Source organism: Magnolia sinica, chromosome 7, assembly GCF_029962835.1.
Source record: "Magnolia sinica isolate HGM2019 chromosome 7, MsV1, whole genome shotgun sequence".
NCBI lineage: Eukaryota > Viridiplantae > Streptophyta > Magnoliopsida > Magnoliales > Magnoliaceae > Magnolia > Magnolia sinica.
Window position 1 is genome coordinate 18774493 of NC_080579.1, and position 26011 is coordinate 18800503.

Consider the following 26011-nt stretch of genomic DNA (forward strand, 5'->3'; position numbering starts at 1 on the left):
TGATGGTCAAGCCCAACATAGTGACCGCAACAACCTAAGATCATCGCTATCGGACTTTCGACGCGTGGTCCAGGTCCGATCCAAAACTTCCAAAAATTTTCCAGAACAACTGGATTTAGCGATGGATCCCAGATTTCAGAGTAACATAGCGCTAACTAATCTACAAGTTTAGAGTCATGCAGATCGAATTTAAAGTGATTGATGCGAATTTCACAAGCAATCGAGTATAGCGCTAATTACCCCAAAAACAACTACTTAAGGAAAGATTAGTACAAAATTTCTAAGGTCGTTACACATGAGCAGGGCCTGCTTGTTGTGTATATGTGTCGCTTGAGTAAGGCCCACTGCGTTGTATATCAGGCCTTTGTGTGAGGCCGTGGGCCCATTATATGTTTGGCTCTATGTGGGTCATTCCTTGGGGACAATGTTGGTTAAATGTCCACATTGTCGAGGTCGATTGTCGATGTCGGTTGTTGATACCGGTTATGAGTATGTGACAGCATAGCATCATGATACATGCACATATGCATCATCTGCATGTTTGTTATGAGATGTGGTTGATCATTGCATATGTCATTGAGCATGTTGTTATAAGACTCCCTGATAGGCGGAGGTTATCTCACATGAGCACGCGGTATGCGTAGGATTAATGCATGACTGGATTATATGACTCATGCATCTCGCATTATGATTACTGTACGCCCTAGCGACATTAGGGCCGTAGCCTCCACAGACATATCGTGGATGGCCAAATGGGACACCGAAAATGTTTGGTTCTAGTATATGGGCGCCATAGATGTCCCTAGGTGATAATTTCTAAACCTCCATGGCCAGGAGACGCCCCAACGTTGAGACCGAGTGGATACATGAGCGCCCGAGTGCCGAATACCAGGAGGCCGCGTCTCCCACTGTGTCGTGGTCGGTTGGGAGGGGGTGTGGCCTTACCCGCCCGAGGGTAGGGGGCAATACTAGGCTGAGTTTGACCAGTTCATGAATGGGTCCGCTATCAACGTGCAGGATAGGTATTGGCAGACTATTGGCCAGGCGGATAGTGAGGTTTCTTATGCTCACTTGGACTGTGCGGCTAGGAGAGTGGCAGTGCCATTTGGAGCGTACTAAACCCTGGTGATGATCCCAGAGATGAACTGTACTGATATGTAGATTTAGTGAGCAGGAGTTGCATACTCATTCATGCATTCATTCATTCACTATCCACTCGGGTTGGTGGTGCGTAACAATTTGTTACGTGTGCCTTCGCAATGGCCAGGATTTCGGTTGGGGCACGCGACTAACCTGAGATCAGGAGTTTACCACATTGAGTTTGACTATCCAAATTTAGGTATGTGACTGATTTAGATAGAAGTCCATTGTGATGGACCCCATAGCCTGTGATACTACGTACCATCATCCTGACTTCACACTCCAGTATGATCATTCCATTCGCACCGCATATTGCATGACATTCGCGGCATACGACATTTTAGGTTACTGCGTTCCTACATTTATATGGTCTAGATACGGCTGACGCTATTCGTGAACTCATCAGGAATTGTATATTGCATCGCATCCTCGGCATTTGATATTTGGCTTTTATGATTCCTTATTTGCATAGTTGTTATATATTGCTTACTCTGTTATTTTATGATTTATGATCTTGTTAGTATTTCTGCTTACTCTGATAATTCATAATCTTGTCAGTCATTCTGCTTATTCCGATAATGTACGATTTATGGATTAACAGTATTTCCGGTATTGTATGATGATGGCATTGTATTGAATACTTGGCACTTACCTTGTGCACACACTTACACCACCCTCTAAGCTTTCTATAAGCTTATACACAATAGATGCGTGCAGATGATGATAGGTTGCAACAGTGTTGAGCTTGGAGCGTGCAGCGGTCTTCTGGAGCTTGATTTTCGATTTATGTATTTTCCTTTCAGTATTGTATTCAAATGTTTATATTAGTGGATATGTGATGATGATGTTGTCTTTGTAATTTGGGTATACTTGTGATTATGCTTATTACGAGTTAAACGTACATTGAAAAAAAAAATCCTCCTTGTAGGATCCCAGGATCAGAATCTGGTGTGTGAACACTAGGAGTCGAGAATGGGGTACTACGGAGGCTGTCGGCACCAAATTTGGCGATCGGGATTCCTGTGAATTCGATTTCTGGATTTGGGACGTGACAAAACCGCCCAAACCACGCTCGAGGTGATTGTTTCAATCCATATAGTGCTCGTTGCAGTTTGCACACGACATTAGTTTCAGTGGATGCCCCGTATCCTAGAGGAAGGTCCATGTACACTTCTTCTTCAAGATCACCGTGTAGAAAGGCATTTTTTACATCAAATTGATGTAATGGCCAGTCAAGGTTGGCTGCAAGAGATAACAATATCCTTATAGTGCTCAGTTTCGTAACTGGTGAAAAAGTTTCTTGGTAGTCTACCCCATATGTTTGTGTATAGCCTTTTGCCACCAGTCTTGCTTTGTACCTTTCAACCGATCCATCTGCCTTGTATTTAATGGAAAATACCCATTTTCATCCTACTGCTTTCTTCCCTTCAGGTAATGAAACTATGGTCCATGTGTCATTCTTTAGTAGTGCCTCCATTTCTTCCTTTATTGCCTGAGTCCATTTTCGATTAGACAAGGCATCCTGAACTCTAGTTGGTACTTGACTTGAGGAAAGTACATGCACAAATGCTCTAAGGGATTCGGATAATCTCCTGGTAGACACGTAGTTGACAATTGGATACTTTGATCTTCGCTCTTCAATATCAGGAGAGTATCTATTCGGTGGCTTACCACGATTTTCCCTGAAGGGCAATGTATATCCAGCAGGAGTATTTAAGTCACTTATATTTGAAGGCGTGTCAAGAGTGCTTACCTTAGGGATATTCTCAGGAGATGGGTCTGTAGGTACTGAGGAAGGGGGGAGCTTAGTTCAAATGTATTCTGCTCTGTAGGCCCATTCGGCCCTGTGGGCTCAACTGGCCCTGGGCATGGTGCTTCGTCCGCCACTGTTTCACTGTTTGGCTAGTCAAAGTGCAACCAATTCTGCTTTTCATCTCGTGTCTCCCCCTGAAGAGAAGAATGGGGGACTGGGAAAAAGGTGTCGGACTCGAGGAAGGTGACGTCCATAGTCACATAGGTCCGTCGGGTAGAGGGATCATAGCACCGATGCATGACGTAGCCCAAGAAGAGATAGCGGAGAGCACACAGATCTAGTTTGGTTCGTTGAGTTTTGTGAAGATACACATAAGCCACACACCCAAACACTCGGGGAAGAAGCATTAGGGCTGTGGGCAAGGAGACATGGGATGCCAGAACCTGGAGTGGGGTCTTGAAAATTTAAGACTTTGGAGGGTAGTCTGTTGAGTAAATGTACGGTAGTAGACACCACATCAGACCCATATAGAGTCGGCACATGATCTCCATGTAGTAAAGCTTGTGCAGTTTCGAGAATATGGTGGTTCTTCTGCTCAGCTACACCGTTTTGCTGAGGGGTCTGAGGACACGATGTCTCATGAACAAGTCCATGGTGTTCGAAATAGGTGTGAAAGCGCTGATTAACATATTTTCTGCCATTATCAGAGCGAAGAACTTATAGTTGGATCATCGCATGGAATGATTGGAACATGTGTAGCACTTCATCTTTATGTTTCATCAAGTAAAGTCAGATCATACGGGTACAATCATCAACAAAAATAATGAACCAATGAACACCAGAACCAATAAAGATAGGGGAGAGACCTCACACATCAGAGTGAACTAAAGCAAAGGGAATAATGCTTTTATTCATACTTAACGAATATGAAGTACAGTGACTTTTGGTTAAAATGCAGGTATTACATTTAAGATCAGATAGCACCATATTAGAAAAAAGATCAGGTAGTAAATGTTACAGATAACCAAAATTTGGATGTCCCAAACGTCGATGCCATAGCCAAAGTTGTCGTTCCCTCCCATCACTCTATATGTGATGAGCATGACCTATGTTGACATCTTCCATGTAGTATAGGCCCCGCTTTTAGTACCACGCCTAATTATCTTCTTGGTAAGAATATCCTGAAGAAGACAAAATGTAGGATAAATGAGGACAACACAATTTAATTCTGTAGTAACGTGACTAATAGATAATAATTTATGCGAGAGCGATGGTACAAGTAGCGTATTCGACAGTTGGAGGGAAGAAGGCAGATACACAGATCCGGCCCCTATGACCGGAGAGACAGCCCCATTAGCATTTGCAACATTGGTGCGTCGTGGTGGAGATGTCGTAGTAAATCAGTAGATGCAAAAGTCATGTGGTCTGTAGCTCTGGAGTTAAGGAGGCAGGCACCATGATTAACATCACATAAGGAGGTAACTAATCCAAAACCAGAGTTACCTATATCGGAGACGGGTCCCGCATCCTGAGAAGACTCAGCCTGGGGAATCAAGGAAAGGTGGGGTTCGAATGACACTACAACAACCTTGCCATTGTTCACATCCGCACTAGCCGAGTCCTTCTTTTTCTTTGCCTGCAACTCATACCACCAATCAGGATAGCCATTTTTTAAAAAAACAATTCTCATTTGTGTGGCGATGGTTGCCACAATGGGAGCATTTCGTTCCATCAAGAACAGTTCGTGACTTAGAGGCTGCAGTGGATTTCCCAGTGGACTGGCTGGAGATCGCAACAGAGGGTGAGGTGGCTGAACTTAGTTTCAACCCCTTGGTGGCGAGAACGCTCTGGAGGTATTGTCGGGGTCGCCAGTGCTCATGACTCCCTGTCGGAGAGCCTCCCTGTGAACATGAGCATAAGCTTGCTCGATGGAAGGAAATGGACGCATCTGAAGCACATCGCTGTGGATGTTGTCGAGGCGATCATCAAGACCGTCGAGGAAGGTGTAAACGTGATCCTCTTGGAGTAGGTTGTTGTAGTGTTGGATGTCGGTGGTGCATTCCATCGGATTCGGACGACGAAAATCAATTTCCCGCCAAAGTCCTTGTAGTTCGGTGTAGAACTTCTCAAGGGAGCCACTGACTTGTTGCAGGCGAGCCACACGTCGCCTGAGTTCATAGACTTGAGAAGTATCGCTGCCATCAAAATAAGTCGTAGCAATGGCATCTCAGACCAATTTTGCAGTGGGAAATCGGATGAAATTGCCAATGAGTGTCAGGTCCATAGAGTTTATCAACCATCCTTTGACAATGACATTATCGGTACGCCATTTTTGAAAGGATGGATCTGCATGCAACGGTGGTGGACAATTGCCGTTGATGTAGCCCAGTTTGTCTTTGTCGGAGATGTACATCTTGACAACCTGGGACCAAAGGGCGTAGTTGGAACCATCCAACTTGATGCCAATTGGAGCGGTCGAGCTTTCGGTAGTCGAAGTTGGGACCTGGACTTTGGATAAAGCTTCGATCATTTGGTCGGTAAGGGTGGTGAGGATGGAGTTGGTATGTGGTGAAGGGTCACCAGTGCCGGTGTTGGCCATAGCTGGAAGGCACGGATCAAACAAAGAAAGCTAGGTTTTTTTCGGTGGAGGGAGCCAAGGATCGGATGGCTCTGATACCATGTCAACTATTCTGTTTTTTTTTTTTTTTCCAAATATATCTTTACACTAAGAGAATACAAATAAATAGGAAAACTTGCAATCATATTTTTGTCTATTACAGATATCTCGGCAAAGATTATGTCCTTGTCTGGGAGAATTCTATATTTATGTCTACAGCTATATCTTCTATATTTACGTCTACAACTATATCTTTCCTAAGTTGGTTTCTAACAGCTCACGCCAACAGATAAGAGCTCTATGTGCTCAATTAGTGGACTTTCGTTACCAGCGAGAATTAGATTCCCACTGACCTTTTTCGTACGAATTTCAAGGTGTTTTAGTATGCCTATCACCCATGTACCATTTGGTAGCTCTAGGTGGGCTAGGGTGATATGTGAGAGAGCCTTTTGGCCAATCGAAACTATTGGTTAGCTCCGAGAGGTCATGGGGATCCTCTTCATATAATCCATTTAGATTTGCAATGCTTTTTTGAGTCGATTAGAAGACTATTCTAAAATTCGACGAATTCCTACAAAGTAGTCCCTATCATCTTGGGTGGAGTCTCTATGGATTCTTATCTTTAACGGAGATTGTGAGCAATTGAACGCTAAAGTGAATAGACAGCTCGCCATCCTAGTTAAGCATAGATGCAGTTTGTTCTATTCCAACTAGAGGGCTATTGTCAAAAATTCATATGACTAAAAATTCGGGTGTCTCCCTAGGTTAAGGAAAAAGTTATAATTTGTCCTTGTACTTTTTATAGTATTACGGGTAACCGAATCACAATCTTTTCACGTCATGATCGACAACATGCATTGAGCTTGTTTATGAGTTTCAATTTGGGTCTATCAGTGCTCCTATGCCTTCTGTAGCCTTACGAGGATCTGCCTAAACACACTTGGGGATCAAGAAAGGTGATTCTCGAAGTTGCACATTCCTTAGGATATAGCCTGTAAGACTGGTTGATTGAAAGTAGGGCTGTACATCGAGCCGATCAAGTCGAGTTGAGTTAGGCCAAGCTCGGCTTGACTTGTCCGTGCTATACTCGAGTTCGAGCTTGAGCTCGCCCTTGGGCTCAACATTGAAGCTTGGCTTGTTTGCCAAAGCTTTCTAGTCAATCTCGAGTCGAGCTAGTGGTTTGAGTCGAGTCGAGCTTGTTCATAAGCCAACTCAGCGCCCAGCTCGACCGAAACGCACACCCAACTCAACCCGATGCTCACCTCGACCCAAACCCCAACTTGACTCAATCCAGCACGGTCGGGTAGGATTTTTTAGTAAAAACTTTTAAGTTTTAACTATATATTTTTTTTAAAGTTAAACATATTATATATATTTAATATCAATATAATATATAATATTAAAATATATTACTTGAACCGAGTTGAGCTCGAGCTTGAGCTTCGAGTCGAGTCGAGTTCGAGTCAAGTCGAGTTGAAATGCACCATGGTCGAACTCGGCTTGAACTCAACTCGAGCTTTAGAAAACAAGCTTGACTCGCCCCGAGTCGGCCTTTCAAGATGAGTCAATCCGAGCTGACTCGAGCCGAGCCGAGCGAGCTTTTTGAGCTAGCTTGACCCGTGTACAGCCCTAATTGAAAGGAATAGTTGTCTTATGTTTTTTTATGGCCTTATAAGTCTACTGCACTGCAAAGTATTAAACTTAACCAGTGTCATTGACTAGAGTCATCCAGGTTCTTCTGCCACTTGACTTTTCAATTCTGACACTTTGGTCCCGATAAACTTTTCCAGGCCAACTGCACCATATTCCACTTGTGATTACTGAAAAACTGAAGATTTAAGAGAGTCTAAGATCATTTATTGTCGTCGGAGAGTATAAAAGACTTTCTAATGCATCAGATAGCATGTGAATTGTATTTTAGAAAAAATTTACTTTATATATATATATCAAGCCACACTGTAGAACAACGTTCTACAAGTGGATTTCTGAAAAACCGAATATTTAAGAGAGTCTAAGATCATTTATTGTTGTCGGAGAGTATAAAAGTCTTTCTAATGCATCAGATAGCATGTGAATTATATTTTAGAAAAAATTTACTTATATATATATATATATATATATATAACAAGCCACACTTGTAGGACAACGTTCCATATGAGTTTTATTGCAATAAATTTTGGAGATTTTTCATGCCATTTTTTTTCTAAAGAGATTTTTCCAATCTCACAGAGAGGTGACGGAGCTGTCAACCAGAAACAACATATCCCATTTAAACACTGGCTTTTTAGTATTTCAATTCATAAAGGTATTATTTGGAAAGATGAAATTCTCAAAGAATATTGTTGTAAAAAATCCCTAAATTAAAAGCCAAAAAAAAAAAAAAAAAGCAATTTACAATGGAAATGATCATTTAATAGTTGCCCACACTACCATTTACAGTAGAAACCAGCAATTTAACTTCTAATAAAACTATATAAACTGTTGAATGATTTGACATAACCTGTAGGATGATCGAGCAATCAAGATTAGCTAGTGAGACCAATGCAAGATTATTTGATGGGCCCCACTGGATTATTAAAAACATTCATAATTAGCTTTGGGAGGGGCGCGCCAGGCCCATGCAATAGTGCAACACAAGGGCGACACTTGGGGGACCCAGTAGCAAGCTACTGTGGTGGGCCCTCCCCCACAAGAAATTAATTTAATATCATGTGGACCGATGGCCCACGTATCAGATATTAAACTGATAAGAACAGATACTACACTTGATCTTAGCCAAAAGGCCGAGAAAGGTATGCTTTTCTCGTTCACCTTCCATCCCTTTTATACTATAATTACTCCCATCTTCTCTTCCTTCATCAGTCAGTATGGGACTAAAACTCAAAAGCCTCTCACTTCTTTCGATTCTGCTGTAAACATGGCATGTGCTGGTATTACTTTGAATTTGGTCGGCTGGTTAAACTCCTTTGCCGTCCATTTCTTTTGACAATGTTGCCCACTTGGCAAGTGGACGGCGTAGGGTTTGGGTGAGAGCATAGATGCAGAGGGCTTGCCTGATAAGCGGCCTAGATCATCTCCGTCTATCAAACCCGCTACTCCAGGTAGCCAGCTGATTCCTACTCTCCTCTCACGTTCCAATGTGTACGTGTGTGCAATATCTAAGCCATTGAACAGTTAGGGCCCACACGACGTGCCATGGCTAAAAAGCATAAAACATAAAAGAAAAAATATTAAAAAGTAATGGCCAACGGTTCATATTCAATATGGGCTAGCCAGAGCACATACGGTGATGAGTGCTATCTATTATCAAGTCATTTGGTTCAGGTCAGCCACAAAAGCAGTTTCATACGTCTGTCTAGAGTCTGGACCCTCCATCTATGGAAGGCAGTGGGCCTTCAAGTGCCCATGACTCATGCTTTGTTCTAGTGATCCTGGCCATCCAATGAATGACCTGCACAAGGAAGTGTTTGGAACAAATTGGGGTTGTTTGTATGGTGTGTATGTGTTGAACGTGTTAAAGCTGAATGTGATTCGAATCGAACTGAATGCCTTATGACCCAGGACCGAATAGATCAAAAGATCAAGTTTCGTATGGACTAGGCCGTCTATCCTATCATCGATTATAGAAAAGCTTATGACTTACACATGAGAGGGTTCGTCGTTTGGATGAGTTTTGTTTGCCTTTACAGTGATATATGATAATATTGACAGAAGAGAAATGATATGATAATATGACAAAAGAGAAATGGCAGTACGCAGAAAGTATTTTATTGATATCAAATGAATGCTTACAATCAGTATAATGAAAAATAAAAATAAAAAGAAGGCTAACTAACAAGAGTTGGTTTGTCACTTGACAAGATATCAGACTTCGTAGGCAAGATGATCCATGGGCATGACTGTTTGTTCGTCGTTCAATTGGCTTCGTAAGTAAGGTAGTCATTAATTAATAGCAAAGGTTTGCTCGTCATATGCTTAATTTCATAGGTGAGACAATCATGGTTCGCGGAAAGATTGTTTGTTCATTGCTCGGTGCAATCTAGGCTTCATAGGCAAGATGATCGGTGGCGGGTGGAATTTTTAATGGTTTGTTTGTCGCACGGCCGGGCTTCATAGGTAGGAGGATCGTGGTTAAATGACAATATGTTTGTTGCCCTAGCCGTACTTCATAAGTGAGATATCCAGTAGGGTGATAGTCTATTCATTGCTTAGAATTGTTTGTCACTTGGAACCAACTGTTAGGATCTATGTTGCTTAGAATTGTTTGTCACTTGGAACCAACTGTTAGGATCTATGTTGCTTAGAATTGTTTGTCACTTGGAACCAACTGTTAGGATCTATGGAGGCTGATTAAAAAAGGTGTACAGTTCAACTAGCCACCACTTTCACAGGTTAAGCTCTGCACTGGCTCACTTGGGGGCATCGCCCTCTTGCTTAGGGTCTAGGGGTGTGCCCCTGTCCAAAGGTCAATTTTGTAATTTCACATGTAGTTTTATGTAAACCCTAATTCCTTTGGGGTAATATATTCTGTCGTGACAGAGAGAGAATTATCATTGTACTAAGAGCCATTTTTTTTTTTTCTTTTAACATAGTGGATTGGGGTGAATCAGTAGACATACCAAAAGGGAATGACATAAATTTCCGTATTGTGGTTTATAACTTTTTCTTTCTTTCTTTTAATTTTGATATTGTTATGCATGTGGTCGAGAATCTTTCTCCCAATACCTACTTCATAGGTAAGGTAGTTGTGGCAATCGACTACCTGTTCGTTGGGACCGCACTTCGCAGGTGAGATTTTTGTGATTCAACTGTTCGTTTGTTGCTTGATTGAGCTTCATAGGCAAGATGAATGTGGTTTAGACGATCATCAATTCGTTGCTTGTAGGTAAGATACTCGATGGAATTTCTAAGCATGTAGGTAAAAAAGCTCCATTAGCATTCTGGTGAAAACTTAGAGATATTCCTAGCGGTCCAACAATGTGATCTTTGATACAAGGTAGAAAGATAAATAACCTAATTAATCCATGCTTTTCCGCAGTATTGTGTTAGCTGGCAATGGAATTAGGCTAAGACTAAGTTAAGCTAAACTAAATTGGGATTGACAACAATGAAGGACAGAAGGATGGGCAGTGTTGTGCTGCAAGAGAATTGTGTTGGATTGTCATGGGTCCGAAGCTTCGCTCTTTACTTTATTTATAGGCATGCATGGTTGTTGCCAAAAAAATTGTATACAAAATTAATCTTCACGATCTTTTCTCACTTAATTGGCTAGAAAAAGAGGTGGCCGATTACGCCTTTTCCTTAAGGATAGCTTCTTATGATCTTTGTATTTCCAGCCGTTGGCTAGGCTTTCTTAAGGATACCTTCTTATGATCTTTGTATTTCCAGCTGTTAGCTAAGCCTAGCCAATCACATTCTGTCTTGGAGCGCATCACCAATAACTAGTTATTTTGACTTCTTGCACTCTATTAGGCCATTACTTAAATTATAGTTTCTTGCATTCCACCATATATTTGTGTGGCAACTACATGCTCTTAGTCTCTATGGTTGTATTTGTGTGGCAACTACATGCTCTTAGTCTCTATGGTTGTCTAACAGGTACGTGTCCTCCTTATATGACGACCATCTTGCTCTCCTACAATTTCCTTCTACCTATAGTACAAGTTGTAAGGATCTCATCTTAACCTTTTGTGTGACAATGCTACCATGTATTGGCTTTTTAGTCATTTGATCTAATGATGTTAGGGTAGGTATAAGCATGAATAATTTGTTCATTTACTACTGTAAACAGTAGTAAATACATAATGATAACATTTCAATATCACTTGGAAAAAATGATAATCCAACGGTGTATTTCTGCTATTTTTTTTTTTTTTAATTTTTTTTTTTAAAAATAAGAATTGCATTAGTGAAATATGTGGGTTCCACCATAATGTATTTGTCTGATAATCCATGCTGTCCATCCATTTTATCAGCTCATTTTAATGAATGAGCCCAAAAAGGAGGCAGATTAAAACCTTCAGTGGACCACACCCTACGAAATAGTGTAGATAATGCCGTTCACTATTAAAACTCTGAACTTTTTTTAGGGCCGACAATGACACCGTCAATCATCCAACCTATTAATAAGGTCATGTATATGGTGACCAAAAAACACAAATATAACTTCATCCAAAACTTTTATGGCCATAAGTAAGTTTTCAAACGGTGAGTGTTTAATTTTCAATTTTCTGTATTTCAAGTGTGTACTCTATTGGAATATTTGGTTGAATTAAATAGACTATAGAAAATCGAGAACCAAAAAAGAAAATAAAATTTTGAGAAAGAGAACTTATTGAATTGAGTCGAGGCGTGACTAAGTCACTCGGCTTGAAATCGAATTTGCTCCCCTTGGACAGCGTCCCAAGTGCACCAGGTTTCCAAAGTAATCGACCTCCAGGATACAACAACTATGACCCAGTCCCAGCGGTGCACTCACTGTACATGGGCTCGAACCACTTGCAATTTAACCCAAAAGTGCTGAGTTGACTCGGCGATGAACTCAGTAAAATTCTTAAACCAGAATATCAGATAGAGTTCTATAAAAAAAAGGATTTTCGTATTTGCAAACATAAATCGGAAGTCTTTATATAGGCTCCGAAATGGTGCATAAGCACCCTTTACAAAAGGTTAGGTCCGTTGGGTTTAAACCCAACATGTGCGACCAACCGGAACAGATACATCTCTCTAGTTTAAAACGAAAAGGCGCAAGTGCGAGTACACTCTCGCAACTAAAGTCCCGCGAGTACCCATACACACACACACCCATGCGAGTACACTCACACTCACACCCGCACCCACGCCCGCACCCAGTCTAGCCCGTCCCATCGCGTCGCACATGCGCGCATGCACACGCACACGTAAATGGACACGGACTCAGACTCGGCTTAGCTTGGCACGGTATGGCTCCATGCGCGCTTGCGTGTATGGTCAATGGCATAGATTAGAGCTATTGGCATAGCGCCCCCCCCCCCGCAGGACCAAATTCACATCCCCCCTGAATGGGGCTCAAGCCCAAGGTAAAAAGCCTATCTTATATACAAGAGAATTTTCTTTATCAAATCTGATGTTGGACAAAACCCATACCTCAAAAACACCAAAATTTAAATGTGGAGGAAAACCACCGAAAATTTGAAAATCAAATTTTAATATTATTTTAAAACAAAATACAACAATCCCTCACATGTTTTAAAATAAAACTCTTTCAGATTAACGCGTAATAGTTATGCAATGGTGTCAGTGTTACCATAGACTTGAACCGACATTAGAATAAGCAAGACAGGTCTACAGGAATCAGGTGACACTGTAGTATTGAACCTGAATCATTTTAATGTATATTGCAAGTACATGCCACTCACACAACTTTTTCTCTGCAAGTGATTCTGCGGTTCGGTAGGTTTCGACCATATACCATTACCTGTATTCATAAATGATCTAGAGAATTCGCCTAGATTCTCATAGGAATCAGCCTCCACCTCTACACCCATATAAGTGAATTCCATCAAGTGTATGCAGCAACTATATATACTACCAAATATATGACTATGGATCCATTATGAGTTCTAAAAACTCATCTTTCTGCATTAATGCTCGCACTGTACACCATAGAAGGGGTTCATATAACTCAGTGCAATCGTTTACCTCGTGTCTTGTTGTTTACCCATTGAACCTATCTCATGGGATCTCCACTTGTATAGGTTGGGTTGCCAAAACTGCCAGCTCATATATTAGGCTCAGCCCCATTCTATTCGATGTATCATTGACTAACCTTTTAGATAGTCCTTTGGTTAGAGGATCTGCTAGATTCTTTTCTGACCTCACAAAGTCAATAGATATGACTCCATCACGCAACATGTGTTTCACTATGTTATATCTAAGTCTAATATACCTGATCTTTTCATTATATATTTTACTTTTTGCTTTCGCTATAACTGCTTGACAGTCACAATGAATAGACACAGCTGATACAGGCTTTTGCCACAATGATATATCAGTTAAGAGATTTCTAAGCCACTTGGATTTTAATACAGCCTTTTCTAAGGCAACAAATTCGGATTCCATAGTTGACCGAGCGATACATATTTATTTGATAGACTTCCAAGAGACTGCTCCTTTACCCAAAGTGAAGACATATCCACTGGTAGATTTTGTATCATCTGAATCACTGATCTAGTTAATATCATTGTATCCTTCTAATACAGCAGAGAAACCATTATAATATAAACCATATGCCATATTGCCTTTTAGGTATCTCGAAATCCTAGATAAGGCATTCCAATACTCTTTTCCAGGGTTATGTGTATATCTACTTAGCCTTCTTACTGTAAAAGATATGTCTGGTCTAGTGCAATTTGTTAGATACATGAGGCTACCAATTATTCTGGAATACTCTAATTGAGACACACTATTTTCTGTATTCTTCATGAGAGTCACAGTATAATCATAAGGAGTACTGACAGGTAAACAGTCAAAATGGTTAAATATTTTCAATATCTTCTCAATGTAATGAGATTGTGATAATATAATAACACAATCTTTCCTGGTTACTTCAATACCCAAGATTACAATAGCCTCTCTTAAATCTTTCATGTCAAACTTAGATGACAAGAATTTCTTAGTTGCATTTACTAATTTAAAATTAGTTCCAAAAATAAGCATGTCATTAGCATAAAGGCATAATAACATAATCATTTTTAGAAATTTTACTATATACACATTTATCTACATTATTTATATGATAACCATTTGATTTTAAAACATCATCAAATTTTTATGCCATTGTTTAAGAGCTTGTTTTAGGCCATATAGTGATTTAATTAGTATACATACTTTATTTTCTTTACCTGATATCTTATAACCCTCAGGTTGCTCTATATATATTTTTTCTTTTAAGTCTCCATTTAGGAAAGCCATCTTAACGTCTGTCTGGTGTACTACCAGTTTATATATAGAGGCTATCCCTATTAAAACCTTAATAGTTGTAATCTTAGTTACAGGGGAATATGTATCAAAGTAATCTATTCCTTTATTTTGTTTAAATCATTTCGCTACCAACCTAGCCTTAAACTTATTAATGGTCTCATCTGGTTTTAGTTTCTTTCTTAAAATCCATTTATAGCTTATTGGTTTGTTTTCAGGTGGTAGGTCTACGAGTTCCCAAGTGTTATTAGATATAATAGATTCTAACTCATCACTTATTGCTTCCTTCCAAAAGATTGCATCTGGAGAGTTAATCGCTTTTGTATAAGTTGTGGGATCATCTTCTACTAAGAAGGTGAAAAAATCATCTCCTAAGTTAGTTTCTCTTATAACCCTAGTACTTTTTCTTGGTTGTGTCTCTTATATTACTTTCTTGTAAGTACTTTTACTTGTATACGCGATATCTGATTCATTAACTTTATCTATTCTTATAGATTTAGATTTCATAGGGAATACGTTTTCAAAGAACTCTATATCCCTAGCTTCTATAATTGTATTAGGATCTAAAATATTATCCTTAGTTTTTAAAACTAGAAACCTGTAGGCTACACTGTTTTGTGTGTAACTTATAAATAGACAGTCATTCGTTTTAGGACCTAATTTTCTTTTCATAATTTTAGGTAATCTTACTTTAGCAAGACACCCCCATATTTTAATATATTTATTAGTATGAACATTATTCTTCCAAAGTTCATAAGGTGTTTGTTCAAAAGATTTAGAAGAAATTCTATTTAACATATAACAAGCAGACAGAATTGCTTCTCCTTACATATTTGAGGGTAAGCCTGAACTATTTAACATAGCATTTTATTATCTCTTTTAGAGTTCTATTCTTATATTCTGCTATTCCATTTTGTTCTGGTATATAGGGAACTGTAGTTTCGTGAACTATTCCACTCTTTTCATATAATTCTCTAAATTGAGAAGATTCATATTCTCCTCCTCTATCTATTCTAAGTCTTTTAATTTTTATATTTAACCCATTTTCAACTTCAATTTTATATTTAGAAAAAACATTTAAAACTCCATCTTTGTTCCTTAACAGATAGATTCTAGTGAACCTAGAGTAGTCATCTATAAAAGTTATGTAATATCTTTTTCCACCTCTAGACATGTGATTTCTAAAATCACCTAAGCCACTGTGTATCAATTCTAATAGAACAGAGGATCGTTCTATTCGTTTAAAGGGTTTTCTAATAAATTTTGATTCTACACATGTTCACATTTATCGAATTTCTCATTAGATATATTAGGTAATAAACTTAATCTTTTCATTTTTTTCAAAGATACTACATTCACATGACCTAATCTACTATATCATAGATAAAGAGGTTCAACGATATAAACAGAACTAGATATCTTCTTATTATTATCAATGGATACATTTATAATGAATAAACCATTGCTACAGTATCCCTTACCAACAAAAGTTTCATTCTTAGTCATTATAAGCTTATCTGAATCAAATACTAACTTGACACCAGCCTTATTGAGAAGCAAATCAGAGACCAAGTTTCTTCTAATGTTAAGCATATGTAGGATATCATTCAACATTAGAGTCTTTCTAGAAGTGAGTTTCAGAAGTACTTTCACTTTGCCTACAACTGGAGATGTTCTAGCATTATCCATGAACACTTGTTCATCATCTTCTGATACTTGGTAGGAGGTAAACATGCTACGATCCTTGCACACATGCTTAGTTGCCACTAGTGTCTGGTACCTACTCTAAGTTATTTACAAGGAAGACTTTTGACACCACAACTACTACCATGTCAGACTTATTGCCTGTTTCTGTAAAATTAGTCTGCGGCTTATTTTTATTTTTTTTAAGCCTGTAGGTTTTAATATGATGCCTAGGCTTTCCACAGTTATAGCAAATTTTCTTTTTCTTGAATTAATTGTTTGCATTCTTCTTTTTGAGCCCGCATTCATTTGCATAATGTACAGGTTTGCCACAGTTATAACATTTGCCCATTTTCTTATTATTTTTCTGACTTGATTCTATAAGATTCGCCTTTGAATTTATTTCATTTTTATTTTCTTTTTTGGTCCCTAATTCTATTGGCCTCCTCTATTTTTTTCTCAAGCCTACAACTTTTAACATAATGCCCAGGCTTTCCACAGTTGTAGCAATTTCCTTTTTCTTGAATTGATTGTTTACATTCTTCTTTTTGAGCCTACATTCATTTGCATAATGTCCAGGTTTGCCATAGTTATGACGTTTGCCTATTTTCTTATTATTATCTTGACTTGATTCTACAATATTCGTCTTTCAATCTATTTCGTTTCTATTTTCTTTTTGGTCCCTGATTCTATTAGCCTCCTCTATCCGTATGTGTCCGATAGTGGTTTCCAAAGAAACATTGTTCTTTTTATGTTTCATTCTATTCTTATATTCTTTCCAGGAGGGCGGTAACTTTTCTATTAACGCTCCTGAAAGAAGCACTTCATCCAACTTAATTCCTTCTGTCGATAGTTCGTGAACTAGATTTTGAAAATTGTGAATCTGATTTGTAACAGGTTTATCGTCTGTCATTTTATAATGAAGAAAATTAACAATTGCATGTTTCTTATCACTTGCATATTCCAATATGTACTTCTTTTCTAAAGCAATCCATATGTATTTAGCAGATTTATAAGAAGCATACACGTCAATAGTTCGTTGGACAAAGAGTTTAGAATATAATTTTTATAATTATTTTCATCTGCTACTTCGGTTTGATTTGTTGGATCTATAGTAAATGATTCAGATAGTATATATGAAACTTTAAGGGTGGTCAATGCAAACATCAGTTTCTGTTTCCACCATTTAAAGCATTGTCCAGCGAATGGTTCGATTTTTGGTAACTCAGTAGAAGCATTTACTATTATGGTAGCCATAGTCTATGTAATTCAACAAATTCGATTTCAAGATTGTTGAATTATTTGGTTGAATTAAATAGACTATAGAAAATTGAGAACCAAAAAAGAAAATAAAATTTTGAGAAAGAGGACTTATTGAATTGAGTCGAGGCGTGATTGAGTCACTCGGCTTGAAATCAAATTTGCTCCCCTTGGACAGCGTCCCAAGTGTAACAGGTTTCCAGAGCAATCGACCTCTAGGATACAATGACTATGGCCCGGTCCCAGCGGTGCACTCACTGTACACAGGCTCGAACCACTTGCAGTTTAACCTGAAATTGCTGAGTTGACTCAGCGATGAACTCAGTAAAATTCTTAAACCAGAATATCAGAGAGAGTTTTATAAAAGAAAAGGATTTTTGTATTTGTAAATAAATTGAAAGTTTTTATATAGACTCCGAAGTGGTGCATAAGCACCCTTTACAAAAGGGTTATGTCCATTGGGTTTAAACCCAACAGGTTTAAGTTTAAAACGAAAAGACGTAAGTGCGAGTACACTCTCGCAACTAAAGTCCCGCGGGTACCTATACATACACACCCACGCGAGTACACTCACACCGCACCCGCGCCCAGGCCAGCCCGTCTCGTCCGGTCGCGTCGCGCATGTGCACGTGCATGCGCACACGGACACGGACACGGACACGGACTCGGACTCAGACTCGGCTCGGCACGGCATGACTCGGTTCGGTGCGCGCGCGCATGTGGTCAATGGCATAGATTAGAGCTACTGGCATAGCTCCCCACATGACCAAATTCACATGCCCCCTGAATGAGGCTCAAGTCCAAGGCAAAAAGCCTATCTTATATATAAGAAAATTTTCTTTGTAAAATCGGATGTGGGACAAAACCCACACCTCAAAAACATCAAAATTTAAATGTGGAGGGAAACCACTGAAAATTTAAAAATCAAAATTTAATATTATTTTAAAACAAAATACAACATACTCTACTTTTACCGTGGATTATTTTTATTTTTATTTTTGGACTTATTTGGATAGATATCATAGATTAGACACATGAATACTTTTTCTTTTTTTATTTGAAGTGTGAGAATTATTTTTTAACCCTCATTTACCATCATTTACATGTGAAAATGGAAAAAAAAATCCCCTTAACGAAAATACATTGATGACCAAAATCCTCTAATCGGCCCATAAGGAGAGTCTCGGGTCTAGATGGATGATCCAGATCGGCGATTGCCTATACAAGTGTACCATGGTGGCAGACGGCACTTGCAGTTTGAGTTTGGACACCTGATAAATGGATGGATGGGGTCAATGGGCTTGCCTTATGAATGACCTTGATCCTACGGATTGCGTCCTGCCCCCGGTCTCTAGCCCCCTAATGGGCAGGCACACCATGATGTATATGTTTATCCAAGCCGTCCATCCCTTTTCTAAGATCATTTTAAGGCATGATTAAAAAAAATGAGGCGGATCCAATGCTCAAATTGACCACACCATAGATGACTCTTGCATTTAATGCCTTATGCATTTAATACAACCAAGTTTATTTTTTGGTGTGGTCCACTTGAGCATTGGATTTGGCTCAAATTTTTTTTGTTCATGCCTTAAAATGATATGAGAAAAGGAATGAATGGCTTGGATAAACAAATACATCACGGTGGGCCTGTTTTGACAAGAAACGAAAGTATTTCGTTGGGAGAATTATCATTCAATAATAAAAAAGAAAGGGAGAGAGAACAATCATCATAAAGTATTTCATTCATTCTGAGTTTCAATTATATCCTCATGTTTTCCTTGATTCTGAAACAAAGTACATTGAATCGATACAATGAAAGAAATGATAATTGATTCAATAGCAATTTCAGCAGCATTTCGGCTTACAACGCGTTCATCTCAATAAGAGAGGTGTTGTAAGAATCTGAACATCTTTTGTTCTCTCTTCTAGCTTTTAGAATAGCAGCCTTTGTGAAACGACAATTGTATTTCAAAAAGATCATAGAAAGCTCAGAAAATTTAGCAACATGTATGCCATATACATTACTTATGCACAACACAGTCTTGTTGCGCGGGTCGACATAACATGTTGGGGATTTGTACTGTGGATTCACACAAATATAGATTTAGGATAACAATCCAAGAGTAACAAGCAATCACAAGAGAACACAAAAATTTTACGTGGAAAACCTTTTAGGGAAAAAAACCATGGCACAAAGCAACAGAAATTCACTATGAAATAGAAATTACAAGAGAGAGGACTTACCCGATTCGAACAATCTCAAATCTCACCCTTGTTATACCCTTTGATAACCCTAGAACCCTTGGAAAACTTTTAAAAAGCTTTAGAATACTTTAGAATAGACCTAAAGACCCCTATTTATAGTTTAGGAAACTCCACTTACGCATCTCCTTTAGAAAAGTCTGGAAACCACCTTAAATTGACGCAGTCCGCGTACCGGCTGTGTAACCCTCGACTAGTTGAGTTGAGGCCTTGACTGGTCAAAGGACCCCCTCAACTGGTCGAGCCATCCCCTCGACTGGTCGAGCGGACGGACACCAAAAAACATAAGTCGCTGGACTTTGAGTCAAGCAGCCCTTGACCGGTCGAGCGGCCCAAAAAACAGACAGATTTAAGGTATCTGTCAACAATCTCCACCATGCCTTCAATCTTCAACCGTGTAACTTCTTGATCTCTTCTCTTATCTCTGCATCACATCATAGGTTCTTGTGCACACTTCGTCCTTCTTTTCCGCCATCGCCAAGCCCAGAGAAGTTTCACATAACTTCAACTTCTCTGCTGGAACGATCTAGGAGAGCATGTCTGCCGGATCTGATCTGCATGCCCAACCACCTTTGCTCTTGTCTTCTCAAAAGGAAAGACGTAGTCTTCTTACCATCTCACCGCTACCCAATATTACTTGCCGGGGTACTTGCTCACAACACTGATAGCTTGTGGAATAACTGGTCTAATTCAGACCATGACATACACTGTCAACCGCATTTGAATAAGGCTTATGAGATATCCTACTTTCCTCATCTATTTTGGGACATGTCCTGAGGAAAACTTGAGGAGAGATACGTAGGGAACGCTCTCTAGCTTTACCTGGTTCATCACATCCTTGATCAATACTTACCCAAGGTATTCTGCCTGCGACAACCAAAGCCTACTCCTCTTTCAGTCTCAATGCCGAGAACCATCTTTGCAGCCCCCCGATCCTTCATCCTGAATGTCCCACTTAACCGAGTCTTTAGTACATTGATTTTAGACATGTTATAATTGGCGATCTACATGTCATCAATTCCTGACTCACCATGAAGGAATCAAACTACTTTTCTAGGCGACAGGTCTACTATGACCTCCTGCAAAGTCTTTTCTCAGCCCCTTTAAACTTCGAACCGCTCTGGTTGCTTTGTGTAGATCTGCTCATCTAATTTCCTTTGCAAAAGTGCAGAATCCACATCCATCCTTCCAGCTCAAGATCAAATTGGCCAACCAGTGCTAATCACGGATCTAATAAATACCTACTATACCGTTGGTGCGAATATCTCTGAGAAGCCGATCGCTTTTCTCTGAGCATAACCCTTCGCCACCAACTTCACTCTATATTTATGTTGTATCCTCATGAAGATCCACCTGCATCCAATCGCTTCCCGGCCCACTAGAAGCTCTACTAGCTCCCATGTGTCGATCTGGTATAACGAGTCCATCACATCGCCCATAGTCACCTTCCACTTCTTAGCATCAAGCTCACCTAGAGCCATCTGAATAGTAGACGGATCCCCTACGATATTGGAGTCGTCCATGTACCTCGCCGATATCTGCGATTATGTTGTGTGATTTTTCTCACAAGTGGCTGCTCCACCTGATCTGTATTTCTGTTCATGCGTCTCAGCCTTCCTGCCCTGCCTGCTCATGTGATCATGCCTAACATGCCACACACGTACAGAGGTGGAATCCGCTACATCTATTACAGCTCCACCTTTTAAAGTCTTCTCGATCAACCTGTACATGTTACCTAGTTGTTGTGCATTCATGATTACCCATGCCCCCTCAAATACCTTAAGAGCACCATCAATACCTATGAACTTGCAACTCATTGCCTCAAGTACACCAAGAGAAATCAAATTCTTCTTCATGTCAGGAATGTGCCTCACATCAGTCAGGGTAAGCTCCACCCCATCAAACATCTTAATACGCACCGTACCAATAGCCACAACATTACAAGCAATGTCATTGCCCATAAATACCTGTCCACCATCGCACTCCCTGTAGCTAATGAACCAACTCCGATGAGGAGTCATGTGAAAAGATGCTCCTGTGTCTAGCATCCACTTGCCCTTACGATCATCGTATGGTCGTCTGATCGTAGACACAGACCAAACATTACCATTGCATCCATTCAATTCATCTGACGTGGCAGCATTGGCCTCCCTGTATGAAGCCTCAAAATCTTCTCTCTTCGATTTATGATTTTCACAATCCTTCTTCACATGTACTTTCTTCCCATAGTTCCAACACTTTACCTTTTCTTTGCCTTTGCCCTTGGATTTGGACCTAGAACTTGAAAAACATGTACCTTGTTTAGAATTCCTATCTCCTGTAAACAGTGCATCAGTCGACGTTAAGCTTTCTCATGGCCTTCTCTTGAAGAGTTGAGATAACAGTGTCGACACTCAGGGTTTTATTCGTGAAGCACATTGTGTCCTTGAATGACTCATAAGACGCTAGAAGATAATTCAGTAACATACATGCTTGTTCTTCATCTTTCATCACTTCCTCCATATCCAATAATTTGTAAACCAATTTATTAAGGTTGCTGATGTGAGCCTTCAGATCTCCACCCTCTGCCATCTTGAAGTTATACCACTGCCGCTTTAAGTGCAGACGATTTTCAAAGGATCGCCCATAACTTAGCCGCAGTTTTCTCCCTCATAACATTGTAGAGAACCTCATCCGTGAGATAAACAGAATGATGATAAAGCCTTCTTATTAAGAGTATTCCATTCATCATCAATCATAGTAGACTTTCGCTCCTCAAGAGCACCATCTTCGCCTTGCTTAATTAAGGAACTCATCATCTCGATTTTCCATAACTCAAAATTATTTTTCCTTGAGTACTTCTCAATATCATACCTGGTGCTTGCCATTATTACTAATCCATCAGATTCAGATCTGTACCCCAACGATTGCTCTGATACCACTTGTTGGGGATTTGTACTACGGATTTACACAATCTAGGATAGCAATCCAAGAGTAATAAGCAATCACAAGAGAACACAAAGATTAAACGTGGAAAACTCTTTTGGAAAAAAATCATGTCACAAAACGATAGAAATCCATTATAAAATAGAAATGACAAGAGAGAGGACTTCGAACAATCTTGAATCTCACCCTTGCTACACCCTTTGATAACTTTAAAACCTTTTTAGGAAGCCTTGGAAAACTTTTAGAAAGCTTTAGAATACATTAGAATAGCCCTAGGGACCCCTATTTATAGTTTAGGAAACTCCACTTACGCACCTCCTTTGGAAAAGTCCGGAAACTGCCTCAAATTTACGCAGTCCACGCACCGGCTGCATAACCCTCGACTAGTCGAGCTGAGGCCTCGACTGGTTGAAGGACCCCCTAGTCCAGTTGAGCCATCCTCTCGACTGGTCGAGCGGCACGAATACCAAAAAACATAGGTCGCTAGACTTTGAGTCGAGCAGGCCTCGAGTAGTCGAGCGGCCCACTCGACCGGTTGAGCGGCCCAAAAAACAGATAGATTTAAGGCATCTGCCAACACAACAAACTTGTATTGTGCGGTCCAATGCAACAGGCTTCAAACCATCTTCTCTTTCATCTTTCTTCCTTCCTCTTTTCTAAATACCTAACAAGGATACTCAGAGGTCTTCCTTCAAGGGCTCTGATCTCTTGCTTGTCTCAAATGAAGAGGTAGCGGGGTATTTATAGGTCTCTACGCCTTGAATCCTGTGCCATGGGACCCACCTTGCTCAACACTTTGTCGCGCGGCGCCCAACATGACTTCTCATATTCTCTGTGTTACAACTATCTGTTACGCTGTACGCACAACTACTAATCTCTCTTCTTCATTTTCTTCATTATCTTTTTCTTCTTCTTTTCCTTTCTTACATAATTTCATTTCTACTATATTTATATTTCAATGGCAACAAGGCTAGAGGGTCCGGAGGTAACATTTTTTTGTGCACCAATAGGCCCACTGACAGAACTGCCCGTTAGTTCGGGCCAGAGCCGGGCGGGGGGCTGGACGCAATCCGCGTCCTCCCTTTGGCAGCCTCGTCCCTCCAATCTCACAGGGCACCCCTGAGGCTACTCACGACCGTAGCTAGCTATCTGAATCCTACTCTCCCTCACACGTGCCAATGTGTACGTGTGCAAGATCCGAAGCACTCAGCAAGGGACGTCGATTGGGTACTACCAGGCCCGTCCCTAGCCAGGACGGATAGGGGCTCTGAGGGGCCACCTTAATGAATGAATTTTATCCCCACCGTCCATCCGTTTTGGCATATAATTTTAGGGTACTAGCCAAACTGAGACAGATCCAAGGCTCAAGTGGGGTTTAAACATTTATGAACAGGTTGGATGGCAATTAACCATCACAGCGGGCCTTAAAAAGGTTTCAATGGTAGGTGTCACTATCACTGCTGCTTCATGTGATGTGGTCCACTTGAGCCTTTGAAGTGCCTGATTTTTGGGCTGGCGTACTAAAATGATACAGAAAAATGGATGGACGGTGTGGATAAAACCCATACATCACGGTAGTCCATTGGAGCCCTGACCACACAGTGGAGATTAAATGCAATAAGCCTATGACCCAAAATTAGGGTAGGCCACCATCAGATTGGACACACACGTGGAAGCCAAGGAAAGGATATGTTAGAAGGAAATGGCCAAAACTGTTCCTATTCAATGTGGCCCAGCTGATGAATAGTTTGGATAGGTAGGGCTGAGGTCAGATCCAACAAAATTTCCAATCGACGATCTAGACCGTCCATCTGATGCAATGCACCACACCTTTAAGTGTCCATCAGTCCATGACCTCCATGAATCACTTTGACTGAATGATCACAACCGTCCATCCAGTTCATCCACGCAGGATAGTGTCTGGCCTAGACGGACGACCCAGATTGATTATTGTCTTGCCCACGTGTCCCAAAATGTCACAAGTTCCCATATCCCAATACTCCATGCCAAGCCGACCGTTGTGGCAACGATACAAAACGTATCAGAATCCTCTGAATTCAAATATTTCCGGCCAAAATCAGAAACTACCGTTCCCAAAACCTGGATCCGTTTAGGTGGGCTAGGGTGGTAGGTGAGAGAGCTTTTTGGCCAATCCAAACAGTTGGTTGGCTCGGGAGGTCATAGGGATCCTCTTCGTACAATTTGTTTAGGTTTGCAATACTTTTTCGAGTCAATCAACGGCCGATTCTAAATTTATCTGAATTCTTGCGAAGTAGTCTCTCCCATCTTGGGTGGAGTGTCTACAGATTCTTATCTTTAACGGAGATTGCTAGCAACTAAGCGCCAAAGTGAGTAGAAACCCCACCACCTTAGTCAAGCATAGATGCAGTTTGGTCTATTCCAATCAGAGTGCCATCGTTGAAAATTCGTCTAGCTAAAAACTCATGTGTCTCCCTGGGGTTAAGGAAAAAGTTGTGCTAAAAACTCAAGTGTCTCCCTGAGGTTAAGGAAAAAGTTGTGATTCGTCCTTGAACTTTCTACGGTATTACGGGTAGCTGAATCACAATCTTTTCATATCATGATTGACGACATGCATTGCGTATGTTTACGAGTTTCATTTTGGGTGTATTAATGCCCCTATGCTTTCTGCAGCCTTACTGAGATCCACCTAACACACTTGGGATTGAGAAGATGCGCTTTTTAAGCCCTTATAAGTCTACTGCCCTGCAATTCTAACACTTTGGTCGTGATAAACTTTTCCACGTTCTGATGTATGGCTGTATGTCACACATACCATGCATTTTTAAAGAAAAAAAAATACTACACAAAGGCTTTTTAGTATTTTAATTCATGACAAAATTCTCAAAGAAATTTGCAATCCCTAAAATGAAAAGAATAAATAAACCAGCCATTTCCAACGGAAATGATCAAGTGACAGCTGCCCACACACTAGACTAAAATAATGATAAGACTATAAAAACAATGATTTTTCATCTAACCTGTTGGATGATTGAGCAATCAAGATCATCCAGTGGGCCCAATGCAAGATTATATGATGGGTTGAAAACATTTATACTTAGCTTTGGGAGGGGTGCGCCAGGCCCATGCAATAGTGCAACACAAGGGCGACACTTGAGAGCCCCAATAGCAAGCTACTGTGGTGAGCCCTCCCCCACAAGAAATTAATTTAATATCATGTGAGCCGATGGCCCACGTATCAGATATTAAACTGATAAGAACAGATACTACACTTGATCTTAGCCAAAAGGCCGAGAAAGGTATGCTTTTCTCATTCACCTTCCATCCCTTTTATACCACGATAGCTACCACCTTCTCTTCCTTCTTCAGTCAGTATGGGACTAACCTCTCCCCTCTTTTGATTCTGCGGCAAACATGGCACGTGCTGGTATAAG

The 26011-nt window shown here is 40.2% G+C and overlaps 2 non-coding genes across 2 annotated transcripts; both read right to left on the reverse strand.

Moving 5' to 3' along the window:
* Positions 1 to 8110: 8110 nt before the first annotated feature.
* Positions 8111 to 8306, reverse strand: LOC131252233 (U2 spliceosomal RNA). The gene has a single exon (XR_009174268.1). It is a non-coding gene; the product is annotated as a U2 spliceosomal RNA (small nuclear RNA).
* A 17378-nt stretch (positions 8307 to 25684) lies between these two features.
* Positions 25685 to 25880, reverse strand: LOC131252482 (U2 spliceosomal RNA). Its single transcript, XR_009174501.1, has one exon. It is a non-coding gene; the product is annotated as a U2 spliceosomal RNA (small nuclear RNA).
* Positions 25881 to 26011: the final 131 nt, after the last annotated feature.